The 7,355-nt window shown below is 33.7% G+C and overlaps 1 non-coding gene across 1 annotated transcript; it reads left to right on the top strand.

The window, feature by feature from the left end:
- Window positions 1-818: 818 nt before the first annotated feature.
- LOC118534166 (U6 spliceosomal RNA) lies at window positions 819-925 on the top strand. The gene has a single exon (XR_004916529.1). It is a non-coding gene; the product is annotated as a U6 spliceosomal RNA (small nuclear RNA).
- The last annotated feature ends 6,430 nt before the right edge of the window (window positions 926-7,355 follow it).

Genomic DNA, 7,355 nt, shown 5'->3' with positions numbered 1-7,355 from the left:
CAGATAGAGCATGTTATCAAAAGGCCCAGAAGTACAAGGAGAAGGCTAACATGTGCTGGGAATTGACCCTAGTTCAGCAAGATTGAATTATAGGATACAATTAAGTAAAAGGACATGCATTTTAGAGGAGATAGGATGAAGATTCAGAGTTTCTTATGCCATAATACAATATTTGGACTTAATTTGAGCAATGTGTATTGAATTATTTAAAGCAAACTTGTTAAAAACTAAAGCAGACTTGTTAAGTCATTTCTGTAAGCATTATGGAAGATGGATAGTTTGGGAATGAATTTCAGCAAGGAATCTAGTAAAGAGACTAATACAAACATGAGCATAAGAGATGATAAATCAAACTGAGACTGTGACTGTAGAAATGGAGAGGAGAGAGTACTTAGATACTTAGTTCTTAGAGTAGGAGACACTTAGGAGCTAGAATTGGTAAATAGTAACCTCCAGTTGTTTCAGTGCATGCGGAGAGGGAAGGCATGGCAATGAGGAATAAGTGTAAGGAAAATGTCTAGAATGATGCTGATAATTTTGGCTTCAGAAAAGTGAGAGGGCACTGATACCATTCACTGAAATTAAGAATACTCAACATGAGGTAAATTTGGAGAAGAAAAGGAAAGCTAGCTGGAGTCAGATTTGAATATTATAAGATTAAGTTGTTCATGAAACATGCAGAGACATATTCAGTGGACCCTGGAAGACACAGGTTTGGTGCTTAAGAGGGAATTTGGAGCTGCCAAAGTAGATTTTGGATAGCTAAGGTATATATAAATGATAAAGATAAACTGTGGGTATAAATGAAGTCACTACAAGTAAAAATGTAGTGCTCACTTTAGCAGCAGTTGGAACGATACAGAGAGGATCAGCATGGCCCCTGCACAAGGATGACGCACAAATTCGTGAAGCATTCCATATTTTTTAATCTATGGATATAGTATTTTGTGAATGATCTTTTAAATAAAAGAAAACCTTACAGAAAAAAAGGAATAAAAATATAGTGAAAGATGATGATTAGGGCTACCCTAGAACTCTTTAACAATTGAATAGATAATTTATTACTATTCCTAGTCAAATTGCATCAGACAACAAAAGTCAATGAAAAAGTTTATTCACAAATAATATATGAAGCGAATATACTATTCTTTCTTAACTTTAGACCTGGTGAAGTTTACATATAGTCCAGAAAATTTTCTGATGGGAGATTAAGTCTGGAGGGAGAGTTTTGTTCCAATAGTATAGAATTCAGAGTTCTCGTTTATATGGTAGAACAGTTTACCTGGGATAACCATTGATTTGTTCTGTTTTTTTTAAAATCTAGGTCATCAGTATGAATTTATTTTTTAATATTGTGAGCTGCAAGAAAATTAAAGTCCTCTAAGAAAACAAGCCAAGAGAGTCCCAAAATATAATCAGGGTAGAAAACTGCTCTTGGGAAATGTGAGGTATAGTTAAATCCCCCAGGATTAGCCTTATTCCCAACTTTAATGTATCCTAACATTAGAGATTTTTGTAAAAAACTACATCCAAAGACATAGCTCAAGATTTGACAAATAAATAATAAATTAGTTCTTTCTACTTTTTTATACAATTTATTTTTTTTTTAAAGATTTTATTTATTCATTTGACAGAGACAGCGAGAAAGGGAACACAAGCAGGGGGAGAGGGAGAAGCAGGCTTCCCGCTGAGCAGGGAGCCGGATGCGGGACTTGATCCTGGGACTCCAGATCATGACCTGAGCTGAAGAGAGATGCTTAACGACTGAGCCACCCAGGTGCCCCTAATTATTTCTTTCTATTTAAATGTTCAGGTATTTGTAGATAGGAATTACATTTTAGATTTTTTTAAACTAACACCATGATTGCATAGTGTAATATTGCATATATGCTACAAAATACTATATATTTGACAACATAAACACATTTGTACTTATATAAATATTACATTAATCGGTCACCATCACTGTTTACGATGGACAGCATCCGGGGGCACCTGGGAGGCTCAGTTGGTTAAGCGTCTGCCTTCGCCTCAGATCACCATCCCTGGGTCTTGGGATTGAGCCCCACATCAGGCTCCTTGCTCAGCGGGGAGTCTGCTTTTCCCTCTCCCTCTGCCCCTTCCCCCACTCATGTTCTCTCTCTCAAATAATTAAAATCTTTAAAAAAATAAAAATAGGTTAAAAAATTTATATGGGCATTGTCTGAATTTCTAATGAGTTAACTGAGTTATTCAGAAAAAGATTATTTCAATATGAGTAGCTCCATTCACATAGCAAGATAATTTCTCGGTAAACATTTCCTATATGGATAGTATATGTGAAGGGCAACAAACCTTCTGTAAAGATAGCAAATATTTTAGGCTTTGCAATTCATACCATCTTTCATAACATCTGAAATCTGTCCTTGTAGTGCAAAAACAGCCGTAAAAAATACATAAAGGAATGAGTGTGCCTAGTGTTTAAAAAGAAATAAAAAAACCTTATATACAGCCACTAAATTTTGATTTCCTATAATTTTCATGTGTCACAAAATAGGATACTTTCGGTTTTTTTCAATATTGGGGGTTTAAAAGACTCTCAGTTCAGCATGCAAAACAAACAAAAACAGGCAGAAGGTCACATTGGGCATTTGGACTATAGCTTGCTGACTTCTGATCTAGTACCTAAAATCTCCGTGATTTTTCTTTCAAACTGAATGTATACAAGCAGCATAAACACAGGCTAAGATTGAGTTCTCTGGATTCTGAAAACTCTGAGGTTGGAGCAGTGTGATTGCCCCCTCCCCCCCCCCCCCCGCCCCTCACATCTTCCTATTCCTCTTCTTTGACATAGAATTAATGATTTTGTTGTTGTTCTTATTGTGTTTCATAGGCTCAAAAACATAGGTTTTTGGAATGACTGCATACATGTATGACTGAATAAAAATATTAACGGGATTTGTACTCTGGCAGGGCACTAGACACAACCCAAAATCAAATGACTCAGTTTTCTTTTCTCCCCAACATTTTAAATGTAGCTGTATTTTAAGAAACCCAGTTTCTTCACTGATGTTGACTTAACTCACAATGTGCAAGCATAATCAGTTTAAAATTCCATATCCATTTCAATTGTTCACAAGGGAACATTTATCATAAGGTCAAAATAAATAAAGCACATTATTGGTTCTGTACTTGCAATGCCGAGGCATTGAAAGGCAAGTTTTTTAATGACTATAAAGCACAATTATTTTAAATGTCATTATTTTTTAAATGTCATTATTTAATAAATATGTGTATATAAGAAACCAGATAATTATATTGTTTTTATTTTGGCTACTTAATAGTGTCCTGAACATTGGAACATTTGTTTCTCAGAATCATGTATTTAGTTGTGCTAACATTTCTAGATATTTAATTATTCAGGTAATAATAGTTTAACAAACCTTGATATATTAAAGCATAATAGTTAAGACCATCAGGTCTGCAATTAAACAAAACTATAGATCTCAGATCCAATTCTTACTAGCTATGTGACCTTGTACAATATGTGACTTCTTTTCCTTGTCTTTGCATGGAGGCGACAATTGCTAGCTCAGAGGAAGTTAACACTTAAAAAAGTTAATATGTACAAGTTGTTCACAACAGTTTCTGGTGAATTTTAAGGACTTAATACATGTGAGCTTTTTACATATATTTAAATAAGTCAATAAAATATTGTCATAAATATGCTTATTTTTAGTTATCTATTTCATCCCACTCAGCAAGTATAATATAGGAGAAAATAATTAGGAGCTATTAGAGAAGATTTTAGGCAAATTGGTTCATGCATTAAGAATATTTTTACATCATACAAGTAACCTACATTGAAAATGAGATCTGAAGGAAAATTCCTACCAGCAGAAAGCAGCTAAAGGCACTGTGGAATTTTACCCCAAATCACAGAAGAAAAAGATATCTTTTCCTTTTAAAAGGACACACTCCTATCCATCCATCCATAAGCATGCTTTTGTTTGTATTGAGTTTCCTTTACCTTCAGATATTTTAAGTTAGAAGGCGAATCTGTCTTCTTTTGATGTGAATAAATCCACTTTGGTTGAATGTTGCCTCTTCCTTGGCTGTGGAAGCATATTAATGAGAAGATTTTTTATAAGGCTCTAAATTATCTTGTATCATGATCACTAAGAATATATAGTGGTCTCAAAAGTGGATAGAATTAATAAGTTCAGGTGTCAAAATGGAACTAAAAAGGGAAAAACATGAACTTTTTGTTAGAAATTATTGCCTTATATCTTGTCTTTAATTTTTTGATGATGAAGAGTAATTTTAAAGAAATTTATAGTTTGGAATCTTCCAGAATAAGCATAAAGCAAATAAATAGCTCTTGATAAAAAGCAAATAATCCCCAAATATCATCAAATACAGGTGGATGGGTTTTGTTGTTTGAGAGTTGCTTGCTGTCCTTGTTGCCATTGTTCTTTTTAAGACACTATGTCTTACAGAGAATAAAATATTTGGCAGTGGTTGGTTTTCAGTGTCTAAGATAAATACTGTACCATCTCTAAGGTAAATCTTAACATCCTAATTAGTTCCTATTTTATAATTTTGAGAATGCTAATTCATATATTCCAATATCAGTTTTTCATTCAAGGTACAATTGAATCATATCAGTTACTTTTTAATCTCATCAGAGATAAATTTTGACAGTCCATTTTTAGTGAGAGCTTATGAATCTGTTTCCCAATGTAAGAACTATTAATTTATAGTAGCTTCTCTTATACTCAGATGCTACATTGTTATCACTTGCCTGCCTCTCCCCAACACCCAAATAACCATTATTTTATTACATTGCTTCTTTTCTTGTTTTCATCAAATTATATTATTTAGTGCTAGTCATTTTTTAACTTAAAAAAGTTATACCATAATGTACTTTTCATTTTTGCTTAATTTACTCATTATTCCACCTATCATATCTATGTTGTTCTATGTATCAAGCATATATAAAGAAAATAGTGTTTTTTTTCATTTTTGTTTTAAAAAATATTTGTTCTGTTTATTTGATTTGTCAGTTTCATTAAGGGAACATCATATATGCATGTAATTTAGAGAAATTTTATTTAAAATTAACATCTTGCAATGCTTATTTACCCAGAATTTCTACCCAAGAAAGCATTATATAGCTTGGCTTTTTTTAGCTATACACTGCTAGATGCAGCAAGGTAAACTGATTTCCCTAACGAGTTTTAGGGATGATATATTTATTACAAATAAATGAAATGCATTCCAAGAATAATTTAATAAAGTTTCCCCCAAATCTACATTTCTTCCTTATCAAATTAGATGGAAATACCCATCGTCATAGGCAACCACAATTTCTCTTGGTGGCTTTAATGTTTTCAGTGGGAAGAGAATAATGCAAACCTAAATGTAAAAAATGCACTTTCACTAAATCAAAGGGAAATTTAATATTGTTCACAATACAAAGTTTAATAAGTGTTACCAAAAGGTTTAAAAATAACATAACCATTTATCTTCATTTACATCTGACACCTTAATGTAAGACTTGGCTCAGACACATGGTTCATTTAATCAAGTAGGCTATTGTCAACACAAGTCCACTAACAGATGTTTATATAATACGGATGTCTCATGTTTTAGGTGCATAAATAACATCTGGGAGATTATTATTTCTCAAGATTATTTATTTGAGAGAGAGAGAAGACAGAGAGAGAGAGAGAGCAGCAGGGAGAGCACCAGAGCGAGAGGAATAAGCAGACTCCACGCTGAGTGCGGAGCCTGAGGTGGGACTTGATCTCACAACTTTGGGATCATGACCTGAGCTGAAATCAAGAGTCGGTCACGCAACCAGTTGAGCCACCCAGGTGCCCCTGGGAGATAATTTTTAAAAGTGAATGTTCATGGACTTAATTCTCAGAGATTCATTTCAGTAGGTCTGGATTAGGGCTGAAGTTTGGACTTTTGATGGTCAATCTAGAACCTTTTAATGCAGATTTTCCACCCATCTGACTTTGAAAACCACTGTGACTGGTCCTTTTTCTGAACTTGCTATAGTTCACTTGTATCTTTTATAAAGAATGAAGCACATAGTTCAGTATTATAAACTGTTTTCCTGGTAAGGAAATAACATAATTTTATCAATGGTCAGAAAAATGTTTATATTGTTTCTATTCTTTTTTGATGTTAAGTTTTATTTTGTAAACAGAATATTAAGCACATTAATTTTAAGGAATAATTTAAATACCTTCCATATCTTTCCTAGATGTCAAATTATATTTAGAATGCTTCATTTATACCTTCTTTTTTCTTAAGTTTACTTGTGTTTGTCCATATAGCCACTATTTTTTATGTAAATCATTCACGTTGCTTTTTTTTTTTTTAAATTAAAAAAATACTGAGTACCTACAAAATACCATATATGGTTCTTGAGTTGCTGGGATTACAGATAAATAAGGTCCTCTCCCTGAGTAAACTACCTGATTATGTACTATCTAGTAGGGACAGAAGATAGGCTGTAGACATAAATAACTACATATCAGGTCGTAATAGGAATTTTAGGGAAAAGTCAAACAAAGTTGGTTGGATCACAAGTCGTGTGAAGGCTAGCTATTTTATATAGAGTTATCAGGAGAGGACTCTTCGTGGAAGTGACATTTTAGCAGATACCTGAATAAAGTGAGGGCAACCACCATAGACATCTGGGAGAAAATATTCAGGTCAAGGGAGTAGCAGTTGATAGCCCCTAAAGCAGAAATGGGCTTAATGATAAAGATAATGAGAGAACATTTTGCAAGTAGCAGAGTTGAGGAGAAAGTGGTAAAAAAAAAAAAAAAAAAAAAAAGAAGAAGCCAGTGACGTAGCTGATTGTCTTGTAGGTCATTTAAAAACTTTCGCTTAATGTGTGTGAGAGGGGAAGCTACTTGATTGTTGTTAACATAAATGCAATGTATCTGACTTTTCTGGTTCCTGGATGGAGAACAGACCATTGGTTAAGGGTGGAAGCAGGGACACCAGTTTGGAAGCTATTGCAATGACCTAAATAAGGGCTGACGGTGTCTTAAACAGTGGAACTGTTGTGATTATGAGAAATAGCTGGATTCTGGATTTATTTTCAAGGTAGATTTGACAGGATTTGCTGGTGGAATGGATGAGAAATAGGAAAGAGATGAGTGGAAATGACTGAAAAATTTTGGCCCGAGAAACTGAAAGAATAGATTTCTATTTAGTGAGAAATATCAGATTGCAACAAAAGCACATTGAAGGTAGATTTGAACAAAATATTTCGTGCATATTGAGATACCCCGTTAGACATTCAAGTGGACACGACTGTGAGAATTTCCTCTGGCTTACCCATATTCTGT

The sequence above is a fragment of the Halichoerus grypus genome, chromosome 5 (genome assembly GCF_964656455.1).
Source record: "Halichoerus grypus chromosome 5, mHalGry1.hap1.1, whole genome shotgun sequence".
Classification (NCBI taxonomy): domain Eukaryota; kingdom Metazoa; phylum Chordata; class Mammalia; order Carnivora; family Phocidae; genus Halichoerus; species Halichoerus grypus.
This window is presented reverse-complemented; position numbering and strand designations above follow the sequence as displayed.